The sequence below is a fragment of the Crocuta crocuta genome, unplaced genomic scaffold, assembly GCF_008692635.1.
Source record: "Crocuta crocuta isolate KB4526 unplaced genomic scaffold, BGI_CrCroc_1.0 scaffold334, whole genome shotgun sequence".
Taxonomy (NCBI): Eukaryota; Metazoa; Chordata; class Mammalia; order Carnivora; family Hyaenidae; genus Crocuta; species Crocuta crocuta.
Genome location: NW_027533260.1, coordinates 2,738,973 through 2,750,739, shown reverse-complemented (window position 1 = coordinate 2,750,739; position 11,767 = coordinate 2,738,973).

Sequence of the window (11,767 nt, the reverse complement as noted above, 5' to 3'; positions counted from 1 at the left end):
GGGGCGGGGTGGGGGGGGGGGGGGGGTTGGGAAGAGAAAGACTTGAAGAGCCTGGTAATAGATACATGGAGTTCTGTGCACAAGTCTTGAAACTTCTCCATTAAGCTCAAAATCATATCAGGTAAAAGCTACGCCTGTGAGCAAAAAAATCCATGCTGTGGCCCCTGTTTTCATCTGGCGTCTTTCCAAACATCCTTCTAAATGTGTGGACGAGCTTCTAAGGAGAGGGGCGCCTGGGTGGCTCAGTGGGTTAAGCATCTGACTTGGACTCAGGTCATGATCTCATGGTTCGTGGGATCGAGCCCCGCGTCGGGCTCTGTGCTGACAGCATGGATGGAGCCTGCTTGGAATTCTCTCTCTCTCTCAAAACAAATAAATAAACTTAAAAACCAAAGAAGAAAGAAAGCTTCAAGGAGATTTTCTTATTTCTGCTTGGGCTCTGAGTGGAAGTATATGATACTCCATCGGAAATTATAGACCACCCCTACCAATCTCATGTGGACATCCCCAGGGCTAGGAATGTCCCTGGGTCTCCAGCCAAAGCAAAGGCAATGCTTCTCTTGAGAGGTGTCACTCAACTCCGATGGCACAGAGGAAGTCTTGAGTGAGCGCCTAAACCAAAGTCACGAAATACGGGAGTGATCTAGGCACATGGCCCACCAAGTTCATTGAATAGGACTAGACAGCCTCACTCCACTCCACCCTGCAGTGACTTTTTTTTTTTTAGATTTTATTTTTAAGTTTGGTTGTTTCTTTCTTTAAGTGATCTCTATACCCAAGGTGGGGCTCAAACTCACGACCCTGAGATCAAGAGTCACATGCTCTTCCGATGGAACCAGCCAGGCGCCCCCTTTCTATTTCAACTCTTGTCTGTTTTTACTGTAATATCTGAGAAATCATTGCCAAACCCAATGTCATGAAGCTTTCCTTGCTCTGTGTTTCTTCCCATGAGCTTTATAGTTTGGGTGGTTATGTTTAGGTCCCTGATTTAATGTGAGTTAATTTTCGCATGTGGCGTCCAACTTCACTCTTTGGCATGGGGATATCCAGTGATCCCAGAATCATTTGTTGAAAAGGCCGTGCTGAGATTTTTTAATGTCAGGAGAGCTTTCACGGATGAACACAGATATTCACCACCATTTGGATTTTTTTTGGTAATCATTAATGGATTTTTAAGCAATCCCCTTCCCTCTAAACAATCAGTGATTACGTCCACAGCTAAAAATAGCAAGCTGTGCGTTTCACAATTTTAGATTTCCCCAAACATTCAAACACATGGAATCAATGGACTTCCACAAGTCTGGTATCTCAGATTTTCCCCTAAATGAGTTGAGTCCCTTGAAGAGAAGACAAACATTAGTGCAATCTTGATCATATGTTTTGAAAGTCAAATATACTGGATTCTTCCAAATGCCTTAAATATCTCAACGACAGACAGATCAGAGTACAGTGATGAGCAAATCAACTCGTTTCTTTACACAAAAGTGTCAGTGTCATGGAGGCGCCTGGGGGGCTCAGTCGGTTAAGCCTCCCACTTCGGCTCAGGTCATGATCTCAAGGTTCGTGAGTTCAGGCCCCGCGTCGGGCTCTGTGCTGACAGCTCAGAGCCTGGAGCCTGCTTCGGATTCTGTGTCTCCTTCTCTTTCTGCCCCTCCCCCTCTCACTCTCTGTCCTGTGTCTCTCGAAAATAAACATTGAAAAAAATACTTTTAGGGGCGCCTGGGTGGCTCAGTCAGTTGAGTGTCTGACTTCAACTCAGGTCATGAGATCGCGGTTCGTGGGTTCGGGCCCCGCGTCGGGCTCTGTGCTTACAGCTAGCTCGGAGCCTGAAGCCTGCTTCTGATTCTGTATCTTCGTCTCTCTCTGACCCTCCCCTGCTCACACTGTCTCCCTCTCTCTCTCAAAAATAAATAAAACATTAAAAAAAATTTTTTTTAATGAAAAATATTTTTAAAGTGTCAGTGTCATGGATACCAATGTGTTGCATCCGTACCTCTATTCTGATCAAGATTTTGATTTTGATTTAAACATCCTGATACTTCCTCTTCCTTGTGATTTTTCTTCCCTGTAGGTAGGCTTGGGGCTGCTGGGTGGCTCAGTCAGGTAAGCATCCGACTCATGATCTTGTCTCGGGTCATGATCTCATAGTTTGTGAGTTTGAATCCCATATCAGGCTCAGCACTAATGGTGTGGAGCTTGCTTGGGATTCGGTCTCTTCTCTCTGCCCCTCCCATGCTTGTGCTCTCTCTCTCTCTCTCTCTCTCNACTTCGGCTCAGGTCATGATCTCAAGGTTCGTGAGTTCAGGCCCCGCGTCGGGCTCTGTGCTGACAGCTCAGAGCCTGGAGCCTGCTTCGGATTCTGTGTCTCCTTCTCTTTCTGCCCCTCCCCCTCTCACTCTCTGTCCTGTGTCTCTCGAAAATAAACATTGAAAAAAATACTTTTAGGGGCGCCTGGGTGGCTCAGTCAGTTGAGTGTCTGACTTCAACTCAGGTCATGAGATCGCGGTTCGTGGGTTCGGGCCCCGCGTCGGGCTCTGTGCTTACAGCTAGCTCGGAGCCTGAAGCCTGCTTCTGATTCTGTATCTTCGTCTCTCTCTGACCCTCCCCTGCTCACACTGTCTCCCTCTCTCTCTCAAAAATAAATAAAACATTAAAAAAAATTTTTTTTAATGAAAAATATTTTTAAAGTGTCAGTGTCATGGATACCAATGTGTTGCATCCGTACCTCTATTCTGATCAAGATTTTGATTTTGATTTAAACATCCTGATACTTCCTCTTCCTTGTGATTTTTCTTCCCTGTAGGTAGGCTTGGGGCTGCTGGGTGGCTCAGTCAGGTAAGCATCCGACTCATGATCTTGTCTCGGGTCATGATCTCATAGTTTGTGAGTTTGAATCCCATATCAGGCTCAGCACTAATGGTGTGGAGCTTGCTTGGGATTCGGTCTCTTCTCTCTGCCCCTCCCATGCTTGTGCTCTCTCTCTCTCTCTCTCTCTCTTTCAAAATAGATGAATAAACCTTGAAGAAGGAGGAGGAGGAGGAGGAGGAGGAGGGGGAGAAGGAGAAGGAGAAGAAGAAGACGACGACGACGACGACAGACAGGCTTCATCGATCCATAAGCTGACACTTTGAGGTTTGAAGATTCAGTCCTAGGACACGAGCCCTGCTACCTTCCAAGTTAATTCCCACCAAGCCCCAATTCCACGACAGTTAAACTCTGTCACTGTCACACAGATTAGGAAATCGATTTGGATGATCTTAACTTGTCTCCCACAGCTGTTCACTCAGAGTGGCCTCTTCACGCACCACAGCCCGAACAACGCGTCCTGAGAGTCATCCTATCATCCTAGGCTGGGAGGAGAGATGCCTTAGCTGCTGTTCTGGAACCTTCTCTGTCAAGCGTATGGAGGATTTCTTCTCGCTCACGCACTCTGCCCTCCGCGAGGTCCTGGGAAGCCAGGAGTGGGTGTCTAGTTGGCGTAAAGCTCACCCTCCAATGCTGTGAACCCTGGCGGGAGGCGGGAGAGGTTGCCAAGGGACTCCTTTGCCAGCCTCTCCAGCTCCAGGCTGCATCTGGCCCGCAGCCGCAGGCAGCCTTGGCTCCAACCTCCAGCCACTTGTGACGTTTCCAGCACCAGCCAGCTGCGCAGCTTTGGCGGGAAGACTTCCAGCCCCCCTCAGACGTGGCGCCGCCTCCACAGGGAGCACTTCCTGGGATGCAGAGAACCAGCCGCCTGGGCACAAGTCTGACTGCTACCCTGCGGGGGCCACTCCTTCAACTTCCTACAGGAGCCCAAGCTGCTGCCTCTACCGTGCTGGACACCAGGTTTTCCTCTTCCGGCCTCCCCCGCACTCACATAACCAATTCCCTTTAATACATTCTCTGTATTTGAGGGGCGCCCGGGGGGCTCAGTCGGTTTGGGCTTGGCGTCTGACTCTAGATCTTGGCTCAGGTTATAATCTCAGGGCTCTTGAGTTTGAGGTTGAGCAGACAGCCTGGAGCCTGTTTGGGATCCTCTCCCTCTCTCTCTCTCCGTCCCTCCCCTGCTCTCACTCTAAATAAATAGATAAATAAACAAACAAATTCCCTTTGATCAATTTTGAAATCACAGCGTATCTTCCCTCCTTCCTTCCTTCCTTCCTTCCTTCCTTCCTTAATATTTATTTAATTTATTTTGGGAGTGTGAGAGAGAGAGAGCGTGAGGAGGGGCAGAGAGAGAGAGAGAGAGAGAGAGAATCCCAAGCAGGTGCCACGCTGCCAGCCCAGAGCCCAATGCAGGGCTGATCTCACAAACCATGAGATCATGACCTGAGCTGAAGTCGGATGTTTAACCGACTGAGCCACCCAGATGTGCCCAAATCACAAAGTACTTTTCTGAAAAAGCTTAAGGTCTGTAATACTGGCAACTATAAGATGAACACATCCAGGGGCACCTGGGTGGCTCAGTGGGTTAAGTGCCAGACTCTTGATATCCACTCAGGTCATGATTTCCATTCACAGTTTGTGAGATCGAGCCCCACGTAGGCCTCAGTATGTTACTNTCTGTCACTCCCTCTCTCTCTGACCCTCCCCTGCTCGTGCTGTCTCTCTCTGTCTCCTAGAAATAAATAAAATTAAAAAATAAAATAAAATAAAATAAAAAATAAAAAAAAGAAGAGACATGGAAGGTAGAATACAAAGTTCCAAGAAACTTCTAGAAGAATATATAGAGCTGAGAGGAGAGATGAGGTTGAAGAAGAAAATAGCTGAGCACTTCCAGAACTGATGAAAGACATGGATTTGGGGATGTAGGAAGCACATGTGTCACATGGGGTAAGAGGCGATGCACCCCTAGACATTATCTAGTGAACTTGAAGAACACCAAAGACAAAGAGAAGACTTAAAATAATTTTTTTAAAATGTTTATTTATTTTTGAGAGAGAGAGAGAGAGAGAGCACATGAGCAGGGGAGGGACAGAGAGAGAGGGAGACACAGAATCCGAAGCAGGATCCAGGCTCTGAGCTGTCAGCACAGAGCCCAGTGCAGGGCTCAAAGTCACAAACCATGAGATCATGACAAAAAACAAAACAAAACAAACAAACAAAAAAACACAAGACAACCATTTCACCTGTAGGGCTCTGAGGCATTTTTAGGAACTGGATGAAGACTAACTATATCTGAGAAATATATATTTTGGTTATCTGAATGTCAAGATATATATTTCTCATAAATCATTATATCTCTGGGAGATTGATACAGAACCCCATGGTGGATACAGAACAATTAATATCAAGTTGTTCCCTAGAAAAGTCAATGGACTTTAAAGATTTTATTTTTAAATAATCTCCACACCCAACCCTGGGATCAAGAGTCGAACGCTGTATCGGCAGAGCCAGCCAAGCACACTAACGTCAATAGATTTTAAAGGGAGAGAAAATATTCCCTCAGCAGCCAAGCAAAATGTTTAGGTTTTTCAAGAGAAGAAACTAAAATAAGAGCGGCTCAGACTTTTACACAGGAAGGGTGATTCCCAGAAAGCGGTGGAGCGATGCTTGTCGTGACCACAAGGAAATAAAGCGTGGTCCTAAAATTTCATATCCCCCCAAACAATAGAATGACACCGGACAAGAGTTTTGAGCAAGCCAGAATGTTAGGAGTAGCGCTCCTGTGAGCCCTCCCTAAAGGGTTTACTAGAGACGAATGGAGATACTTTATCAAAAAAATAGAGGACTTGGGGCGCCTGGGTGGCTTAGTCGGTTAAGCGTCCGACTTTCGCTTGGGTCATGATCTCGCGGTTCGTGGGTTCGAGCCCCGCGTCGGGCTCTGTGCTGACTGCCAGCTCAGAGCCTGGAGCCTGTTTCAGAGTCTGTGTCTCCCTCTCTCTCTGACCCTCCCCTGCTCACGCTGTCTCTCTCTCTCTCCTAGAAATAAAAATATTAAAAAAAAAAAAATAGAGGACTTAAGAGAATTTGCTTACAGAAATCAAAGAGACTTTTTTAAAGTTTTTAATTAATTATGTTATTTATTTATTTTCAAGTAAGCTCGACACCCAACATGGGGCTTGAACTCACGACTCTGAGATTAAGAGTCCTGTGCTCTATTGGGGCGCCTGGGTGGCTCAGTTGGTTGAGCGGTCGACTTCGGCTCAGGTCATGATCTCACAGTTCGTGGGTTCAAGCCCCATGTTGGGCTCTGTGCTGACAGCTCAGAGCCTGGAGCCTGCTTTGGATTCTGTGTGTCTTTGTCTTTCTGCCCCTCCCCCACTCATGCTGTGTTTCTCTCTGTCTCAATAATAAAAATAAACATTAAAAAAAAACAAAAACAGAGTCCTGTGCTCTACCAACTGAGCCAGCCGGCAGCCCCAAGATTTATTTTTTTGAAAGACTATTTATTTATTTAAGTAAGCTCTATACCCAGTATGGGCTTGAACCCACCACTCTGATTGCAATACGAGTAGTACGTGAAGCCGAATGTCACATGATCACAACTGAGCTCATGGTTCTTCTCTCTCTCTCTCTCTCTGTGTGGGATTGTGGGTGATTGTCTCCCATGCTCAGACGCTCGGTCTCAGGCCGCGGTGTTGGGCAGAAATCAGTGATTTTTCAGAACACTGGGAGGTGGCCACAAAGGTCACCGGTGTATTTTTGGTCACTTCCAAGCACCTGTGGACAGTCCTTTGCTTTTCCAGACAAGCGTGAGCTTAGGAAGGTTTTGCTTCATTCTAGGTCAGGCTGCCTGCAGATGGAGACCCTTTCCTCTGCTGCCTGATTGCCGTCACAGTAAATAGGATGTGACAAGTGTTTATTAATACTGGACTGTAGTCAGCATCTGTGCGAAAGGTATACAAGTGCTCCCAGGCAGAAGAGTCCATTGAGCCAGTAGATAGCAGTGATTCCCTGAGTGATAGCAGAAGTTGCCCTACGCAATAACCTTCCTCTCCCACGGCTCCCTCACACCAGCCACGGAGGTTTTCAAAGGGAAGCGCAGGTTAATTTCTTTTTCTTTATATTTTCTTTATTATTTTGTATTCTACTACAGTGTTGTGATCATTTCTTTCTTTTTTTTTTTAAATTCTTTNACCGACTAAGCCACCCAGGCGCCCCATCTTTCTTTTTTTTTTTTTTTTAACGTTTCTTTATTTTTGAGAAGCAGAGTGCGAGTAGGGGAGAGGCAGAGACAGAGGGAGACAAGAATCCGAAGCAAGTTCCAGGCTCTGAGCACAGAGCCAATGCAGGGCTCAAACTCACGAACCTCAAAATCATGACCTAAGACGCTTAACGGACTGAGCCACTCAGGCGCCGCCCAATTACTTATGTTTTTACGATTTTATTTTTTTTAAGTCATCTCTACACCCCACATGGGGCTCAAACTCATGGCCCCGAGATCAGGAGTCACATGTTCCACTGACAGAACCAGCCAGGTGCCCCTAACCCCTGTTTTAGAATCAGCCAGTACTCCAAGGAACTCTCAATCCTTTTAGTAGAGAATGGGAAGCCAAGATGTGGACCCCAAAGGGGCTCATTTCTTCTTTTGGGGTTTGGGTATATATACATATATATACATATATACATATATATATATATACTCTACCATAGGTACATATTATATACTATATATATTTACTATACATACTATATGTAGTATGTATATACTTATTTACTGTACTATACTATATATACAGACTCTTGATCTCCACTCAGGTCATGATTTAATGATTTGTGAGATCGAGCCCTGAGTCTGGTTCTGCACTGAAAACTTGGAACCTGCTTGGGATTCTCTCTCCCTCACTCTCTGCCCCTCCCCCACTCGAGCTTTCTCTCTCAAATACACTTGATCTCAGCCAAAAGGCCGAGAAGCCATCTTTCTCTCTCTCTCAAATAAATAAACATTAAAATAAAAAAATTTAATGTTTTATTTATTTCTGAGAGAAAGAGAGAGAGAGGCAGCATGAGCAGGGGAGGGGCAGAGAGAGAGGGAGACACAGAATCTGAAGCAGACCCCAGGCTCCGAGCTGTCAGCACAGAGCCTGACGCGGGGCTCAAACCCACAAACCGTGAGATCATGACCTGAGCCGAAGTCAAACGCTTAACCGACTGAGTCACCCAGGCGCCCCAACATTTTTGCATTTTTTGAAAAAGCTGTGCTGCTGGCTTCGAAGCTGGAGAAAGCGGCCATCAGCCAAGGAATGCTGGTGCCTCTAGAAGCTGGAAAAACAAGGAAACAGATTACCAGTGGAAGGGGCAGTAACTTGAGGTACATTCAATGAGCAAACTATAACCACGCAAAACAGCATGAAAAAAAAATCTCAGAAAACGGCGTTAAATAGTAAGTTTTATTTCTCGTTCTCCTCTCACACCTGGTGACCTCTTACATCCCGTCTGACCCGTTGGTCTGACCTTCCAAATGCACCAGAATCCGATCACTCTTTGCTGACCCCACGGTCANACTGCTCAGCCCCCTTGGCTCTGAAAGGTCCCCGCGTCCATCTTCCCCTCCCTCGATCCGTTCCCCACGTGGCCGCCAGAGGGCGCCTGTTCCCGCTTACGGGCGGCTGGGTTCCTTTTCTGCCTGGAACTCTTCCTTGGCTCCGGGCTCATTCTTAGAAAAGCCCAAGTGACCACAAGACTTTGAAGTCTCTGGCNGCTCGCTCCGTTCTGGCCACGCTTGCCTTACAGTTAGTTCCTGGAACACTTGAGGGATCCGCTAGCCTCAGGGCCATTGTGCGGGCTGTTCTCTCTGCTAGGAATGCGCTTCCCCCAGAAACCCACCAGGCTCCTCCCTCACCTGCTTCAGGCGGCTGCTCCAATTACCTTTCTACCGGGAATTGAAGGATATTAGGGATTCATTGTGCCCTGGCAGAGTGATTTATAGCAGGCAAACGTGTCCTCAGTGTTGGAAGACACAGACTGAAGGCAGAGTGGGACAGACGTCTCGANAAGTCGGACGCTTAACCGACTGAGCCACCCAGGCGCCCCAGCAAATACAGAAATATTAAACAAAAGAGGCAAATGGAGCAAAATGTGGCAAATTGCTAAACACCAGGAGTGGGTACAGAGTGCAAATTTGTGATTCTATTTTTCTGTACATTTCACATTTTCATAATAAAAAGGTTTTTTAAGTGCCACCTTCTCAGCCAGGCTTTTCCGGGCCACAATATTTAAAATTATACTTCCGGAGAGCCTGGGTGGCTCAGTCCGTTAAGCAACTGACTCTTGATTTCGGCTCAGGTCATGGTCTCAGAGTCGTGGGATCGAGTCCCGCTTGGGGCTCCGTGCTGACAGTGCAGAGCCTGCTTGAGATTCTCTCTCTCTTTCTATCTCTGTCCCCCTCCGCTCGCTCGCTCTCTCAAAATAAATAAATTAAGGGGCGCCTGGGTGGCTCAGTCGGTTAAGCGTCCGACTTCGGCTCAGGTCATGATCTCGCAGTTCGTGGGTTCGAGCCCCGTGTCCGGGTCTGTGCTGACAGCTGGGAGCCTGGAGCCTGCTTCGGATTCTGTGTCTCCCTCTCTCTCTGCCCCTCCCCTGCTCACACTCTGTGTGTGGGTGTCTCTCTCTCTCAAAAATAAACAAACATCAAAATAAATTAACATTTAAAATAAAATTATACACCCTTCCCTGCTTCGTTTTGTTCCATAAAACTTATCTTTTTTTCCACACATACAAGTTTTGATATTTTATAATAAATAAAATGCACATTTAAATGTATAAGTATAGTATTCTTTCTGATACATAAGTATCAGAATATACATAAANACATATACTTCATAATATACAAATGTGTAAATATGCTTAATAATATATAATATATAAATATATACTTTCTACTATACAAACATATGTTGCAGTAAATAAATATATAGCATATATTTATAAAAGTATTTTATATTAATATATTTATACAAAAATGTTTTTTAATGTATTTTTTAAACTTTTTTTAATGTTTATTTATTCCAGAGAGAGAGAAAGACAGTGCATGAGTGAGGGAGGGGCAGAGAGAGAGGGAGACACAGACTCGGAAGCAGGCTCCAGGCTCTGTGCTGACAGCTCAGCTTAGAGCCTGACACAGGGCTCGAACTCACAGATCAAGAGATCACGACCTGAGCTGAACTTGGATGCTTAACCAACTGAGCCACCAGGCGCCCCACAAAAATGTTATATATAGGGACACCTGCCTGGCTCAGTCAGTAGAGCATGCTACCCTTGATCTCAGAGTTGTGAGTTCGAGCCCCAAGTTGGGGGTAGGGTTTAATAATTTTTTTAATATTCTGCATATATATGTACATATATACACATATATATAGATACAATAGAAATTATATAATTTGTAATATCGATTTCACCCCATGTTGTGTTTACTCATCGCCCACCCCTACCCCAGGGAACATGATTGGCAAGAAGGCAGCCTTGTCTTCGTAACTCTGCTGGGTCTCCCAGACCACCCCAGGGCCTAACCACAGTAGGGAATTTTGCAGCATTGATTGATTCCTCTTCCTGGAGCGCCTGGGGGGCTCAGTTGGTTAAGCATCCGACTTCGGCTCAGGTCACAGATCTCACGGTTCGTGGGTTCGAGCCCCGCGTCGGGCTCTGTGCTGACAGCTCAGAGCCTGGAGCCTGCTTCGGATTCTGTGTCTCCCTCTCTCTCTGCCCCTCCCCCGCTCAGGCTGTCTCTCTCTCTCTCTCTCTCTCTCAAGTAAATAAAACATTAAAAAAAATAATTCCTCCTCTGGTTCCAGAGCAGGCCTAAAGATCCTTCTGGAAGNGTCTCCCTCTCTCTCTGCCCCTCCCCCGCTCAGGCTGTCTCTCTCTCTCTCTCTCTCTCTCTCTCTCAGAAGTAAATAAAACATTAAAAAAAATTTTCCTCCTCTAGTTCCAGAGCAGGCCTAAAGATCCTTCTGGAAATTAAAAAAAAAAAATCCTCCTAGGCACCCGGGAAGTGTGAAGTGACCACCTGTCAAATCTCCCTGGCTGGGGGTGTGGCGACCCCTGGGGCCCCAGAGCCTCCCAAACCTGGCCCGGTCCCAGTGTGCCAGGCGCAAGGATCCTACTTAATCCTTCCAGCAAACTAATGAGCAAGGTACTATTCTCATCCTCATTTTATATATGGGGAAACTAAGTCCCAGAGAGGGTGTCCCTTTGCTAAAATTCACACCGCTAGAAAACGGAAGAGCTAGGATTTTATTTATTTATTGTTTGAGAGAAACGTTGCGAGTTTTTATTTTTTATTTTTTTTAAATGTTTTATTTATTTCTAGGAGAGAGAGAGAGAGACAGCGTGAGCAGGGGAGGGTCAGAGAGGGAGTCACAGACTGAAACAGGCTCCAGGCTCCGAGCTGGCAGTCAGCACAGAGCCCGACGCGGGGCTCGAACCCACGAACCGCGAGATCATGATCTAAGCGAAAGTCGGACATTTAACCAACTAAGCCACCCAGGCGCCCCGCGAGTTGTTTTTTTTAAGGTCTGTTTATTTTTGAGAGAGAGCGCAAGCAGGGGCTGGGCTCAAACTGGGAACCCCAAGACAATGACCTGAGCCAAAGTCAGATGCGCAACAGACTGAGCCACCCAGGCGCCCCAGGGCTTAACTAATTATATGTTAACATATTTCTTTGTTTAATCTTAATTGCTGCTGCCTAGGTGACTTTCAAACAGTGAGTTTACAGCTCTGAAGTGTCACTTTCCTCAGGAGGGCCTCTGGCTTTGTTTACCTCCTAACAATGGCTGTTCCTTCCCTTGAGATTCAAATCCAGGATCAAAATCTGGCCTGGGTTTGGCGCCCAGTTACTGGCCAGCAA